Genomic DNA, 16,769 nt, shown 5'->3' with positions numbered 1-16,769 from the left:
CTCATGATCAGACTGGACTCTTGGGTTTGGGAGGGAAACTTTAGACATCAAGTGCCACCTCATTAAGTCCTGTCTAGGACAGACGGTGGACACACCTTGGCCACAGGTCCTCAGTGTTATGATGACCTTAGTCATCTGACTGAAATGGTGTTTGCCAGGTTTCTTCTCTCCTCTCTTCCAATACCATCCTTTTTGGAAGACAGTGTATGCAGCCTACATTTAAGGAACGGGGAGAGACTCTTAATCCTTAACAACTGTAAAGTATAAATCCATGAAAATTTACATACCGAAAGGAATATTTTTTTCACTTAAGTACAGAGTGTGAAAACATTTTTATGCCAGTAAGTGTATTTCTACAAGATGGCAACAGCTGTAGTAATTCTATGGAGCTAATTCACTGCCATCCACTCAGCTGTCTAAAGTTGGCTGTGTGGATACGGGGACTGAGAGCACTAGAAAGCCTAGGACGCAGAGGTGAACCACAGGTCCAGTACAGAAGACCACAGAGCAAAGTAGCGAACCTTGATTTGAGTCTCCCTCCAATAGTCTGTGGTGAAGACAGGGTCATTCATTTCTTAGTTCTATGACTTAATTTTATAGTAAAAAATTAATTTTATAGTAAAAAAAAAGCACCATGCTAATTATTTCATACACCTTTAAAGCATGGTCTAGATGCAAAAGAGACATTGGATAGTAGCCAATATTTTCAGAAATCAATACTTTAGAAAGAAATTAGCCATGTGGAATGCTGAGTGTTCTTACAGGGCTGGGCTTCTGATGATTGAGCCATTTACAGCACAGTAGAGCACAGGTTATCTTGAAGTCTCTTTCTGAGTAGATGTGCAATCATCTCTATATAAAGAACAGATAACCTCATTTGATGGCTCTGTTGGGCATTAACTAGTCTTAAATCTAACTTCATAATCTCATCCTAAGATTTCTTGTCAAGTTGCAACTTTGTCAAATGCTCTTTGGACCAGCTTTGAGAAGTTGGGGCTCATTCATTAAATAACACATCCAAATGGTTAACACATACTCATTTCATAGTTTATCAAGAGACATGGCTCACCCTTCTGGCAATTATACTTCAATACTATCATATCATGAACGTTATTTTTACTGATATTTTAGTCCTGCTGTAAAATTCTGAAACACATGTAGGGTGTCCTAGCACAACATCGTTTGCTCTTGGTTGAATGTTCTGTGTCATCTAATAGTACGTTATCCTGTATCATATTCTTTAATGAACATGCCCTGTAAAAGGGCCAACTTGAGTATATGCTTAAGTTAGACTTTCCACTTTCTATCTTTTTGTAACAATGTGAATGTAACTGAAAAATGCAACTGTAATAATCTATAAACCTAAAGTTACCAGGAAAATATTGAAAACATTACTGGATCCGATTTCTGTCCTAGGGTTTGGCTTTACGTGGAGGTTGGAAATCAAAGCTCATGGTCCAGTCTGGCTTGTCAACTGCCTTAGCTGATAAAGTTTTATTGGCTCACAGCTATGTTTGTCTTCTCTTTGTTATTTCTGTTTGGGGCTCTAACTATGGAGCTGAGTGGTTGCAACAGAAGCCTTCTATCTCACAAGGCCTAAAATATTTAGTATTTGTTTTCTAACAGAAAAAAAATGCAAACCTTTGTTTTGTCCACAATTTTTCCTATGTTTGGTTGATATTTCATTACTAGACAGAAGGCGTTAGGCAGCAAGTGCCCCACAGTAGCAACAGATATTCTTTTGTCTTGTAACGAGGATGCTTTTAAAATGAACCCCATCTACCCCTATTATTTTATTGCTCAACATTAGTATTTATCAAATGGGGATATTCTTTGAGCAAGTCATTCATCAGATAGCCTTCTATAATAAAGCTTCCTAAGATATTTAAATTATGCTGTTGACAATGGGCTCCAAGTCCTAACATATTTCACTGGGTCAGTCTGGCAAATAATCGCCTGCCTTAGGCACATAACGACTTTGCTGAGTGAAGAGCTAGGAAGCTTTTGTCATTTTGCTCTCTGCCTCTTCTCTAATGAAGAAATGGCATGAGAAGATGCATTCCGGGTGGGGTTTACGAAGCTGCACTTTGCTAAGAGAGGTTTTGGACAGAAGAGACAGATTTCAGACTGATGTAAGGATAGAGAAGAAATGCAAGTTTTCAGAAATCTTTATTTTCATGAACCGGTGATTATTGGAAAGGGAAACACTATTACACAGTGTTATGTATCCCCTGTCTTTTAAACTCAGCTCAGACTGACAGTCGCTTGATTAGTTCTAAATTCACTAAACCGCCTTCCCTCTACAGTGCTTTCATTAAAAAAAAAGGCATAAATAATTCTGTTGGCTCTTGCCTCTACTGAAAAGCTGCCTTTCTTTGTCTGGGCTATGTGCCTTTTGGACAGATGCTAACCAAGGGCTTCTTTGGGGCCAAAGAGTTGAGTGATGTCGATAGATAAAGTACGCAAGAGCATGTCATGGAGAAAATGTCCTTGTTCTCATCTTTCTTTGTCTGACAATAGACCTAGAGTTGATACAGGTCATCTGCAAGCACCTCATGCATCTGAGGAGCACATCCTGCGCTACAGGGTTTTGGGTATTAGCTTCAGGGCAGTCACCAGTGCACCTGAGGCTTCCCACTAACCTTTTCTTTCTAGTGTCTCCAGTGCGTTTCCTACCCACACCGCCCCATGCTTCCTTATTTTCATGCCTAAGGGAGAATCTGGGTTGGGGCTATCTAGCATCTGAGCCCTAAATCTGGAAGTCAGAGCCAGTTGGAGTCATAGACGTTCTCAGTACATTTTGATAATTATAATTCATTCCAATCATCGTTCGTATCTGTGGAGCCCCGTTCTTTGACTCAGACATTTTTGGGTTGAAAATGTTTCGGAAATGCAGTTGAAAACTGCATCTGCACTAAACCTGTACAGGCATTTTCTCCATTACTTCCTAAACAATAGAGTGTAGTATCTACTTACATTGTGTTTATGTGACTCCGAGTATGACAAGCTCCTTAGAGTTGATTTAAAGCACACAGAAGGATACCCATGCCGTCTGCGCCAACACCTAATTTGATATATGGGACTCGAGCATCTATGGATATTTTTGTCTCCCACAAACATGCCAAAGGGGGTCCATTATTCTAGTTTGTCCCTTCCATGTCAGAGTTTTGGCATCTGCTGGGATAGACCCTAATAAGTCAGAGTCACCAGAGTGACTGGCTTTTTGTGAGAACTGGTATGTTATCTTTTAGGATTTGTCAATTTAAGACTCACATTGGAAACCAGGGACCTTACAGTAGTCTGTCTTGCACACTGTCTGCCATTTGAGACCCAGGCTTCAAATCAAGCAGAAGGATTTTAGTTCCTAAGTCTTTTTTCTTTTTTTTTTTTTTAACTAGAGAGAAAATGGTGAAGCTAGGCAATACTCCGTGGACTTTGAGCCTTGAAGAAAGAAGCATGAGAGCCTATGCCTGCCAACACACTCTGATGCCAATCCAGTGGTGGCCTGAGTTCACCCTGTCAGTCTTGCGAAATCAGACTATTTATTTGCTTAATTGGGAGAGTGAGGCAATGCCTTGCTAAGTAATAGTTACAAAACTCATTTGGGTAATTAAGATAGTCTTTGTTTAAAGAGGGAAACGCAGGAGCTATAGTCAGAGCCGTGCTGGTGCAAAGAGGGGAATTCTAGATGAATCCACTCCTTTTCTCTCATTCCCGTTCCGCTAATTCCCTCATTTTTCATCGCCTAATGATGCAGCTTGGGTTCTGTTGACTTGACCCGTTCCTTCTGTTTCTATTAAAGTTTAACCTGGAGACCAGTACTTTCCATTCGGCTCACAGGATGTAGATTTCAATTGGGCTTTAACGTGTTTTTTTCAGGAGCACACGCACTCAGCTTTGGGGACAAGTCATTCTTGCATGTTGGAGAAGAGACAATCAAAAAGTCTTTGTCAACGCAAAAATCTCTTTTTCATCTGTTCACTGGTATGCTTAGGGAGATTAAGATACTGTCCCTAGGAGAGTCCTAATGTTAGGTCATAAAGGATACTTGAACTTGACAGTAACAAAATGTAAATTACACAAGAAACAAAAAAGGAATGACAGGTAATTTCCTAAAGTCAATGATATGGACCAGCTTGAAAATGAAGGTTATTCAGATAAAGACAGCTTGGCCGGCTTGCAGACACAGTGTTTGGGTTTTGTTCCTGTCAGGGAACTCTCTGAAAGGTGCCAGGTCTAATGGAATTTAGATAAAGACATTCTCATTTCAGCTGAATTTCAACATTCCTCGGTGTCTGATTCATTCCTGTAATATCATCAAGCTGATAGAATTTCTGAAGTGCTTCAACATTTTTAACCGTCTCCGTTCCCAGGGAAACTGTCACAGCATCGCAAGCTGGGGGTTTGCAGAGAAGAGGAAGAATCACAGTCATGCTAGGCAGGTGAACCCAAGTGGCACGGCACGATGGAAATTTCCAGTGCAATTACATTCAGAGCCAACGTGAATCAGCTGAATTAGGTACCTTCAATGTGTGGAATTGATGCAGTCCAGAGAAAGCTTCCACTTCAGTCTCGGAATCTTTCTCTCACTGTCAGTATAGTAATTAGGGAGCTGTGTCGAAGAGCATAGCTTAAGAAAAGTAAATAAAATAAAACCCAGCTAAGACTTTTGGTGAGTTGGTCACCTAGCTTTTTTTTTTTCATTGTGGTGCAGAGTGAAGAGGGCACTGTAGGAATCGTAGGATGGGTAGAGAGTGATGAAAGACCAAGCCAAGCAGAGCATTGAAAGGCAGGCAAGCTGGGGCAGTTCGCCTGCAGCGTGGGCAGGGGTAGTGAATGGTTGGATGCTGTATCACTTACTTTGCTGTGATAAAATAGTGTGGCCAAGACAAGTTATAGGAAAAAGACTTTATTTGGGCTTAAAGACTCTGAATCCCTCATGGCACCGTGAAGACATAAGTGTCAGGAGCCAGAAGCTGAGGGCTCACATTTTCAAAACAAAAGCAGGAATTAGAGAGCAAACCAAGCACAAGGATTTGTTTCTTCCAACAGAGCCACACTTCCTCAGTCCCCCCAACTGTCACCAACTGGGGACCAAATATTTAGATGCCTGAGACTGTGGGCAACATCATACTCAAAGCATTACAGATGCAGTCCAGGAAAAGACTACGTGAACACGTGTCAGAAGACGCACTTCGAGGACATGTAGTCTATAGTCCTCATACACACAGTGTAGCATGGACCAGCAACAGTAGCATCCAGAGGTATCACTCTTGCAAGACCCACACCCACTGAGGCAGCGTGGCCATTTCAAAAGATCCCAAGGGACTTGGCTGCACATGGAGGTTGCAAAGCACTGCACTTGTGAGACAAGATCCCACCAGGTAGGCTCCGCTAGCCTTCAATCCTCAATCCTCCTGCTTCTGCTTTCCCGGGGTTAGAATTGCTTACTCAGCTCATGCTCTGTCTTTCAGTAAGGATCAGCTGCAACACTCCGTAGTCTCTGGAGGTCATTTGACACATATCCAGGGTGCTTGGCATTTGATTTGCTCTTTTATGAACTAACTGTTTCTTCACTAATTCTAAGTTCCTCCCGTCTACTATAAAACCTAACACACGTTGTGCTGTCCTAACACAACCAATAAGAGTGACGTGCCATAGCATGTCACTCAGTGGCAGTTTTAGCAGAGATAAAGGAAAACAAGTCTGGTCTGTTGGTGTTGGTGGGAGTGTCTGTCTTAGGGTTTCTATTGCTGTGGTAAAACACCATGATTGAAAGCAGAAAGGATTTGTTTCAGCTTACAACTATCAGGTTATGCTCCATCACTGAGGGAAGTTAGGGCAGGTGCTCAAGGTTAGAACCTAGAGGCAAGAACTTTTGCAGAGGCCATGGAGAAGTGCTGTTTTTAGTGGCCTGTTCTCTGAGGCTCTCTCGGCCTGATTCCTTATACATTCCAAGACCATAGTACCCAGGGGAGGCAACATCTTCACTGGTCTGATCTCTCCCCCATCAATTATTAACCAATAAAGTGCCCTATAGACATTCCCACAGGCCAATCTATCGTGAGCGTTTTTCTTAATTGAGTTTCTCTCTTCCCAGATAACTACAGGTTGTGTCACATTGATAAAACTAGCCAGCACAGTGTCTTTGATTGATTACAATGAAGAATATATGATACAGATAGGACCATTAAACACTAGGAAACTTAGAAGCCAGTGTCACAGAGCTTAAATCTGTATCTTTGTGAAATTTTTGGTTATTGGTTATGTTAGGATAGCACAGCGTGCTTAGGTTTTATAGTAGATGGAGAGAACTTAGAATTAGTGAAGGAGCAGCTAGTCTATAAAAGAGCACATTGAATGCCAAGACAAGTTAGAGACAGAGTAAGGATAAAAAGCAAACCCAGTAAGGGTTGGGGATTTAGCTCAGTGGTAGAGCGCTTGCCTAGCAAACACAAGGCCCTGGGTTCGATCCCCAGCTCCGAAAAAAAAAAAAGAGAAAAAAAAAAAAAAGAAACAAAAATTAAAAAAAAAAAAAAAAAAAAAAAAGCAAACCCAGTAAGAAGTTTCCGGATGACAGATTCTGATGGGCAAAGCCCTTTTCTCCCTTTGCTTGGTCGGAAGTCAGTCTCAGGACTCCACGCCTGTAGGTGTGTTTGTGTTCTATGACTGGACAGCATTCCAGTCCTTTGGTTCTTCATGATCAAGCTGGGGCTGAGTCAGGAAGGGGAAGGCAGATGTTTCCTCAGATCTACTGAAGGTGTCCCCACAGTGAGTGCTGGGGAAACACCCATCCACAGGATTCACCACAGAGTATGTGGGCTTCTTTGCTAGACAATGGCAAGAGAACAATTCTTTCCTCTTCTCCAGTTCAAGAGAAGGCACTTAGCAACAAAACCAAGCTTATGGCCAGCCCATGATGCAGGAGTCTAAGAACTCCAGTTTACCAGCAGAAACGAGAAAAGTGAAAGCGAATAGGGTAAAATCCATCCAGGTCAGGAGGGAGGGTTGGGGAAGGTTTTGTTTGGTGAATGATAATTAGGATATATGCTTTAAGAGCTGGTTTTGTATCATCTGTCTCTGGCATTCATGCACTACCAGAACCTTCAAGTTTGCTCTCCAACGCCTGTAAACAGTTTGACTTGCAGACACCACCAGCTGGACATTCTGCTAACATTCCTCCTGGTGTCCAATTTGCCAAGTCTTGGTGTCCATTTAGCACTATGATTCTGAGGTAGTGGAGGGGTTTCATGATGTTCGATTTCAGCATGAGTCATGAAAATGACACGTAATCTTCCCTGCATTGTGCTTAGTCTGTTGGTTAATGGAGGGGCCTTGCTACACCAGGCTGCCAGTAGTAGCATTTGAGTCAAGCTGGCCTGTCAGCCTTCAGAAGTAGATAGAGCTTTGTGTGTTCTTCACCCCTATTATTGGAAAGTGTGGGTCCTCAAAGCCCTCCATACTACTGTGAGGAAAGCCCCAGTGAGTGCTGTGCTCACATCTAGACTTGTTGACGTTACAAATGTGCCAAATTTTTCTTGAAAGATTAATATTTATTTATTTTTACTTACTGTATAAGTGTTTGCTTATTCACTTTATTGTATAAATGTTTGCTTGCAGGTCTATAGGTGTACCAGGCACATGTCTGGGACCCACAAGACACCCTAGATTTGGACTCACTAGTGGTTATGAACTGCCAGGTAGACTTTGGGAACTGAACCCAGGCCCTCCAGAGAATACACAGCGCTCTGAATACTGGAGGAGTCATCTCTCCACCCTGTTGGAATTTCCTGAAACAAGCTTTCTCCTTTGTCTCTATTTTCAAAACCCGTCTCTGGCTAATGTCTGTTAGTTTGAGGCTATTTTGGGGTACACAGAGCGAAGGAGTATGAGGATGGGTGTAGAGGAATGAGGACCTTGTACTCACAGAGAAACACTAAGAGAACTGGGAATGTTAGCCATGCAGGGCTGCCTCAGTGGAGGAAGTAAATCAAATACCTGCATTCCATCCAGAAGCTGAGAGTGGAGGTGGCTAATGACCTGGTGACCTTTTTGCTATCTAAATCGACAGACCTCACCCACCTTTCGCTATACCCATAGAGCTCACCCTAATTCCTCAGAGAATTCCTCCAGACCCCTCCCTTCCTTGACTATTACCCATCCTTAGGGAAGATGTTTCATATACTTTACAGCCTGCTGACCTCTATGTTAGTGGTCAGAGAGCACATTAGATTCTAGGCCTTTTAGCCAGAGAACCCACCGTCATGATCACATGTATGTTTTAAGAATTTCTTTGTAATCACAATTTAAGCTTTATGGAGCACTGGGGGGATTGGAATTATGGAAATTATTGTTGCTTAGAGACCTCTTTTCAAATTCTACTGTGTTTCGATGCCTATGATAAACCTCCTGGTATTAGATTCCGGGAAGAAATCTGATGGAGGTTGGCCAAGTCAATCTGCCTTGGTTATCATTCTTAGCTCTCAGTGGGTTTCATTTCCCTGTTTGACACCTGCAGAGGGTCCCTCAGAGGAGGATGGCTATTGTCTTTTTCCCCAGCCAGATGCCAGACTTCATTTAGGGAGCAAGGGTGTGGGAATTTCAGGAGTGGAGAGGCAGATGAGCCCTTGCAAGCTATTTCACATGGTGGTCTCCTGTGGCTTCACTTAAATCTCAAAGGTTTGCATGGAAACATTATAATTCATACACAAATTTGAAAAATTACACCTGAAAGTCAGTGGGTTTCTTTGGCTTTTGGGTCAGAGCTCTCTGGTTTCACACTTCATTTTCTCTCAGATGCATCTGGCACCTAGAAGCAACTTCCTCCTTTGAATGGGCCCAACTTCTTCCTCTTCCTCTTCCTCTTCCTCTCCCTCTCCCTCTCCCTCTCCCTCTCCCTCTCCCTCTCCCTCTCCCTCTCCCTCTCCCTCTCCCTCTCCCTCTCCCTCTCCCTCTCCTTCTTCTTCTTCTTCTTCTTCTTCTTCTTCTTCTTCTTCTTCTTCTTCTTCTTCTTCTTCTTCTTCTTCTTCTTCTTCTTCTTCTTCTTCTTCTTCTTCTTCTTTTCCACCTCCTCCTCCTCCTCCTCCTCTTCCTCCTCCTCCTCCTCCTCCTCCTCCTCCTCCTCCTCCTCCTTCTTCATTCCTAGCAGCCTTAACATCTCGGATGTTTTGTTCTTTGGAATCCTGGTTCAGTCCCTGTTGACCTTGATTTGGTTTAAGAAACTCGTGAAACTAAATCAGGAATGAAATATTCTCCCTCTGTGACATCAACTAAAGTTTTAAAATACTAATTAACTCTTCAATAACATTTAAAGAGAAATTGTGGTTTTAAAACCAATACAAGTCTGAAAACTCACTGACCAGTCTTGTAGGACTGAGCTTAGAAGGCGTCATTGCCAGAGAATGAGCGAACACGGGAATGGGTTTCGGACTTTGCAGATATATTTCTGAGGCATGTTGACAACCAAACCAATAGAAGAAAAAGTGCTATGGAAGTATTCTATTAACGTCCACTCCAGTAAAGACATCTGGAAATCTGAGTGTAGGGATGGAGGCAGAAGTCCAGCACAGTGAAATACTGGCTTTTAATGAAGGAGGAACTAAGATTTCTGAGCAGAATATTTTTGCACATTACAAACTCAGCTGTGCTGACTTTCAGTTTTGTTACAGAGGGGCGGATACGTCACCGTGGCGGACGCGTTCCTTCCTTTGGCTTCATGGCTATAGTTATAAAGCTTACGAAGTTCTTAACTTCACGTTTCATTGTAGAGCTTCTTAACTTCACAAGTTTTAGTAAACCGGGTTGTTCAACTTTATTTCCATGAAAGTGTATAGTGAGTGTAATTTGTGCATATTCTCCCCAGTTTGTTATTTCCTTCCCTTTCCCCTTTCTCTCCCTCACCTGGTAGTCTCTGTTATTCCTTTAGCATAGACAGTTCCTGTTGTGTGTTATAAAAAGGTAAGGACAGAAGGAATATGTTTGGTGGATGTGCAGTCAGGTGTTGGGGAAGGCCCGTGCCTCTGCCAGCCTATGCTGAGGCATCCCTTCCCCCTGAGGGAGCAGCCACAGTAAGGTATAGCATAGAATAGTTTATTCAGGGGATTGGGAGGGGAGTTGAGGGGGAGGGGGAGAGAGAGAGAGAGAGAGAGAGAGAGAGAGAGAGAGAGAGAAGCTATGAGCACGTGGAGAGAGGGGAAAGGGGAATGGGGAGGGGGAACAGGAAGGAGCAAGAGGACAGAGCAAGAACAAGAAGGCAAGAGAGAAAGAGAGAAGGAAGCGAGCAGCCCCTTTTATAGTGAGTCAGGCACACCTGGCTGTTGCCAGTAACCGTGGGGCGGAGCCTAGACAACATTCCAACAGTTTCTCTTTTACTTTTATGCCAGTAAATAAAAGATTGAAAAGTATGAGCTAACTGAATAGGTTGGTGCGTACAGGCAATCCAGCAGTTCAGAGCTTGAAGAAGGGGAGTAGGCCATTTGAGGTCCACTTGGGCTACACAGTGAGGCTCTGTCTCCAAAAGTAAAAAGACAACAACAAAACAAATAAAACAACAACAGCAAAGAAGAGATCACAGCGGGGTCACCTTAGCTGGCACCGATCACTTTTCTTGCTGCCATGACAACATTTCCTACATACGCAATGTAAGGGAGGGAAATTGACTTTAGCGCCAGTCCAGGGACTTGTGTCCCTCATGGCTGGGAGTGAGTGGTAGACAATGGAGTTGATCCACGGTGGTGGGAGTCTGCTGTAGGCAGGAAGCTGCATATTACATGGACCAGGAAGCAAAGTGAGCCCAGGGGGAAGCATTGCTAGAGAGCACCCCCTCCCCACAACAGTTTGCTCTCCTCCCCCGGGTGACCCAGTCCCTTCAGTTGGGCCCCAATTCCTGAATGTCCCAGTCTCCTAAATAAGCAACACCAGCAAGGAAACAAGTGTTCAAACACGTGAGTCTACAGGGGACGCTTCAGACATAAATGTAGTTTATTTCTATTGTGGTCAGTTATGCTAGAGACAATCAAAGGTCTCCATCACTGGCGGGAAAGATGAACCTGTGTTTGAAGGTGTGTTTCAAAGCGCTTTTGAAAGTGTTCTGTTTGTTAATAATAAAAACACCTTTAATTCTAGAAACAAAGCTATTTTTATTCCTAATTCTGAAATTTGCCTTCACACACACGTATTTCCTGTAACGTTTACTGTCGCATTTTCTATGCTTCTTCCTTCCGTGGAGGCATCTGTAGTGGGTGTAGGTTGAGGGCAGAGGGGAAAAAGGGAAAAGTTTCTACTATTTCTATAACCATTTGGACATACTACTATTTCCAAGAACATATGTTTTTATATTAAATTCTGGGTCCTTTTTTTTTTTAAACAAAACAAAACAAAACAAAACAAAACGAAATAGTTCAATCGTTCCTCCTCCTGGTCTGTCCTTCCACAGTTCCACATCCCATCCCATTCCTCTTCCCCCTGTTTCCAAGAGGGTGTCCCCATCCCCACCCTTCCAGGCCTCCCCACTCTCTGGAACTTCAAGTCTCTCAAGGGTAAGGCGCATCTTCTCTCACTGAGGACAGATCCACCTCTGCTGTCAGATCCTCTGCTGTCAGGGGCCTCATACCAGCCAGTGTATGCTGTCTGGTTGGTGACTCAGAGTCTGAGAGATCTCAGGAGTCCCAGTTAGTTGAAACTGCTGGTCTTCCTATGGAGTTGCCCTCCTCCTCAGCTTCTTCCAGCCTTTCCCTAATTCAACCACAGGGGTCCCCAACTTCTGTCCATTAGTTGGGTGTAAGTATCTGCTTCTGTCTTAGTCAGCTGTTTGTTGGGTCTCTTGGATGACAGCAATGGTAGCCTCCTGTGTGTAAGCACACCATAGCATCAGTAATAGTGTCAGGCCTTGGAGCCTCCAGTTAGATGGGTCCCAAGTTGGACCTTCTTTTCCTGAGACTCTTCTCCATTTTCGTCCCTGCAGTTTTACAGACAGGAACAATTCTGGGTCAGAGTTTTCGACTGTGGTATGGCAACCCCATTCTCCTCTTGATGCCCTGTCTTTCTACTGGATGTGGATTCTACAAGTTCCCTCTCCCCACTGTAAAGCATTTCGTCTAAGGTCCCTTCCTTTGAGTCCTGAGAGTCTCTCACCTACTAGCAGATTGTCTTTTACAGACAATGGTTTGTCTATTCAGACCTCCCCCGTCCCATGCCACTTTTGTTCCATAGCTGGAAGCCATTGTCTAGGTCTCTTTCTCAGCCTCTAGATCAAGCCTTAATTTTGAAAGACAGTGGATTTAGTCATTTGGGTTTTAAAACCAGGAGCCTGCATCAGTTTTTGTTCATTTTAGTTCTTGAAGTTATTAGTTTTGATAAAAAGAGACACAGACCTTATTTCTGGGGGTAGTTGTGAAGTTTTTTTTTCCTACCCAGCTAGACTTTCCACCACAACATAAGCAGAAAGTCCAGAAAGGAGGCTGTGTGGACTTGAACAGGTGACGATCCGCTTCACAACAACCCTCCAAAGATTCAGAGTCAAGGCATAGCCTCCCTGTGCCTAGGCTCAGCTCAATAGAAATCTTAGAATTATTTCTTTTCTAACATTCTTTCTTGATTTTCCAGGGTTTAGTAACTTGAATCTCTTTCCTCATAATTTATGGTTTTTATTTTACGTGAAAAATAACTTCCTCATATTTGTCACTAAAAGCAATTTTAGATTGTTCAAACAAATTATTTGAAATATATTTGAATTGTGAAATTGGCTTTAATATTATTAAAAGTGTTAGTGTTGATGGGGAGCCTATGACTAGCATATATATATATATATATGAAACATTTATAATTTTTTCTATTAAAGTCATATATATACATGGTAGAAATATTGAAAAACTTTTATAAAAGCATAATAGAAATTGTATCCTTACATGGAAAAGTTTAATATAATTTCTTTGAAAATATATGGCCTTTTCTATTTTTAAATTCTATAAAAATTTAAATTATACTACATAGTTTTATATTTTTCTTTCTTTCATTTTTTAAAAAGTCAATGTATTAGCCAAGCGTGGTGGCGTGTGCTTATAAGCCTAGCACTTGGTAGGCAGAGGCAAGAGGCAGGAGGGTCACTGAAAGTTGACACTGGTCATGTTACAGAGTGAGCCCTAGTCTCAAATACAAAAACCAAAACCAAAACATTTTACATGAAATATTCCCTGCAGATTTCCACATTGTGGAGGGACTGGCAATGCAGTTCAGTTGTAAAGTGCCTGCCTAACATTTGAGACCCTGGATTAAACCCACAACACAGCAAAAAACAGCTAGCCAACCAGTCAAACAAAAGGACCATTATAAACAAACGAATAGCATTCCAAGTAGGGCAACACACAATTTAATTAACCACTGATTTCAGTCATTTTCATGGTTTCCATTGTCCTACTGTCACAATTCTGTGGGATCTTTCTGATGTTTTTAGTGTCTTCCCAATATTTGCTTAGAATGTATTCCCAGAAGTGAAGTGCTGTGATCAGGCTGTGTGCCCGCACTAGGTTACTCCACAAAGTCTAAATTGGTGGTTAAGAGGACTACGACTTGCCCTAGGTGATTTCATTTTACAAACAGCGTTTGAGTTCATTTTGGGAGAAAACACAGAGGCAGGATGACGTAGTACCTTGTTGGGCATATAAATAATGCCGTGTGTCTGTCAGCACCTAGGACATGCAGGCTGAAATGTATTCCTAAAGGTAAGATGAATGCAGCCATATAGATTTTTCAAAGTCAATTGGTATCAGACGAGCACATGGACTTACTAAAATCTTATCAGAAAACAAGCCTCAACGTTTACTGAATATGCTGGGATAAGAAAAGTATTCATCACCCCCACTTGAATTCCCCCAAAGGGGCAGGGAACATGGCGATGGCGATGGTGATGGAAGTGGTGATGGTGATGGTCTCTACTAACTTTGTATTTGGTGACCCAGAATGTCTACCAAGGGACTAGAAGGCAGAGAACTCCCAATTATCCCAGGAACTTAAACTTGGCTGCTACCACTGTTGACCTACTCCGAAGTCTATCTGCCTGTCCTTCTGTTTGCCAGTGTGTCTGTCTGGACCCAATCCTGCCCTTTGCCTCTACGGTTCCACACCCTACCTAGACAAGTTGATTAGACCCCGATGCTCAGCTCAACTTTGATCCTCCAGCATGGCTTGACCCGTGAACCAGCCTGATGACTAATGCCTCCAACTGGGTCCCTTAACTTCTAGCAGCCTCCTGCTTCCACCGAGGCATTTTTGGAATGCCTCCCAGAGCTCTTCTGTGGCCAACTTGTCCTTTCTGCATCCATGGAGTAGCCCTCCAATGTGCATATGCAGTGGTATATTTACTGTGTGAAGGGGAGAGTGTTATCTGAGAGGTAACATTAGTAATTAATAGGAATTCAGACTCTCTTCTTGACTCAGCAAACTGTCACTGGAATCAGGGCTACTTCACAAATTGCAGCCAGCCAGCAGAACCTATGAAGGTTGTGAAATTATTATTATTTAATAAATTATGACATTGTAGAAAAACACAAATTAATGTTTCTGACATAGTGTGCTGGTCACACAGGCTTGAAACGGTTCTCAGGGCAATACCAGTGACTCCCGGGCTTCACAATCCCAGGGACACTTTCCTCACAGGTGTTGTCTGACTTCTTAGAAGTCAGCAAACGTAGGACTTATTGCTTATCAAAAAATTCAGCAATTTCAATAGCAACACTCTTTTCTCTTATGCTCTTAGACAGACTTCACAAGACCAAACTGTTGTTGTGCACTAAATCTAATATCTATTTCCTATCCAGATTTCGTTTTTGTTTATCTTCTTTTCTGTGTGGTACTGGGGACTAAACCCAGGACCCCATTCATGATAGTAAGAACTCTACCACTGGGTCAGGATTCCAGCCCCCATCTGTTCTTCCTGACATTTTGTTCTTGTTTTCCCTTTTCCATCTTGTAATGTTTGCAGGCGTGTCCACCCTGATCTCTTTACTCCCTTCCACTTCCGGGGGTTAGCTTCCTAGAGAATGCCTCTCTCACCTCAGTTGCCCAGGTCCTTAATTCTATATTCAGAATGGCTCTGAAGTTTCTCTTTTCTTTATACCTATACTGAGCTCACCTTCATTGTACCAAGGAGGAAAGGGAACAGGAGAGAAGACAGAATTTGAAATGAAAGTACCAATGTGACTATCTCAGTGTCTCGACAGGGTTGTTTTGTTTTAGATGTCTTGCAGGAATAGATAATTTACATTTGAGATTGTTCTGCAATCAAAGAGTCTTAATTAGCTGAATCAGAATGTTTTCCTCAGTGCCTAGCTAGTTTCGGAGTGACAAATACTTCTAAGTCACCTATCTATTTATGAGACAAAAAAAACCGTGGGGGAAGGTTAAATGGGTTTTGGACAGGGTCTGCTGCATGTCTAAGTCATTGGGAAGGGCTATTTTGCACTAAAGCCATGTAGAAGCATAAAATATTGAGGCCCCTTTGGCTCCTCTTTTCTGGGAAGTATGAGTTCCAAGCTAAGTTCACTAAAATGGATTCCCAGTCGAACTTCCTGCATCTATCAAGTTGGTAGAGAATGATTATTTTAATTTTAATCTTTTTCCCCATTATGATGTTAATCGATCATCTGAAGACATGCTGATTAGCCATATTTTCTTTAGTGAACTGTCTTCTATCAAATAGTCTGCGGCGATACTTGTCACATTAATCAGTTCTGAGTCATTCACGTGCGTGGGTACTGGTCTTTTACTAACACATGACAGACTCCTTTGGCTAATTTGAGTCAGACTGTAAATCTTTTCTATGATCGTCCCAACTTTAGGCTTTATCCTTTGCCTAGTGGCTCTGCTTGGCCTCATCTATGCCAGAATTCTGCTGAGTCAGTTCAGCAAAATGCCTTCTTTACTATTTGATGAAATTCCTCATCTATCAACCTCAGTCCTCAGTCCTCAATCCTCAACAGCTATCAAATATCCCCTTAGGGTGGAGTCCCATCAAGTTGAAATTATATTAGCCAGATTCCCACTTACCCCTCTGCTTGCCTCAAAGTCATTTTCCAGCCAGTGACGTGCTGTCCCTGCACTGTTTCCTGGCTGTCTGTGCTCTCAGCCTCTGTTACACTTAGGTTAAGGCTGAGCTCTGTCTTATTGCTGTGTCCTCTAGAAGCGACAGCTTACAAAAACCTGCCTTTGTATTCTTTGACCATGTTGAGAATTTTTTTTTCTCTTTAACTTATCATAGAGATTTCCCAGTTGGCCTGACTGAGCGACTGAGACATGGTCATGCTCTGTTGCTCAAGCAGGCCTCAAGCCTCTATCCTCCCATGGTTCCTCTACATTAGCCACCTGAGTGATGGAAATACAGTTGTGTGTCACAGTAACTTTTATTATTGAGTTTTCATAATGGTTTCTCTTACTGCTTCAAGCCTTTTTTATGTTTAAAACATTTTCATTCCTCTATGAGATCATACATTCATTTTCTATGTTTAAATTTTTAAAATGAATGTTTCATTTTTATCATATAGACCACCTTGTTTAATGACATTACAAGGTTACGCTTCTATCACTTTGCTCACATATGTATATTTAAGGATAAAAGAAGATTTTTTTCCATTGAAATGTTACTAAAGAATAGGAATATGAAAAGGTTGGCTCTTTTTTAATAAGTTAAAGATTATATTTTATTTGCTCTTAAATATCATATCACCATCTTATAAAGTGCCAGCCATGAAGAAATTTACATTGGGGAAGAATGATCA

Source organism: Rattus norvegicus, chromosome 8 (genome assembly GCF_036323735.1).
Source record: "Rattus norvegicus strain BN/NHsdMcwi chromosome 8, GRCr8, whole genome shotgun sequence".
Taxonomy (NCBI): domain Eukaryota; kingdom Metazoa; phylum Chordata; class Mammalia; order Rodentia; family Muridae; genus Rattus; species Rattus norvegicus.
Note: the sequence above shows the minus strand (reverse complement) of the source record.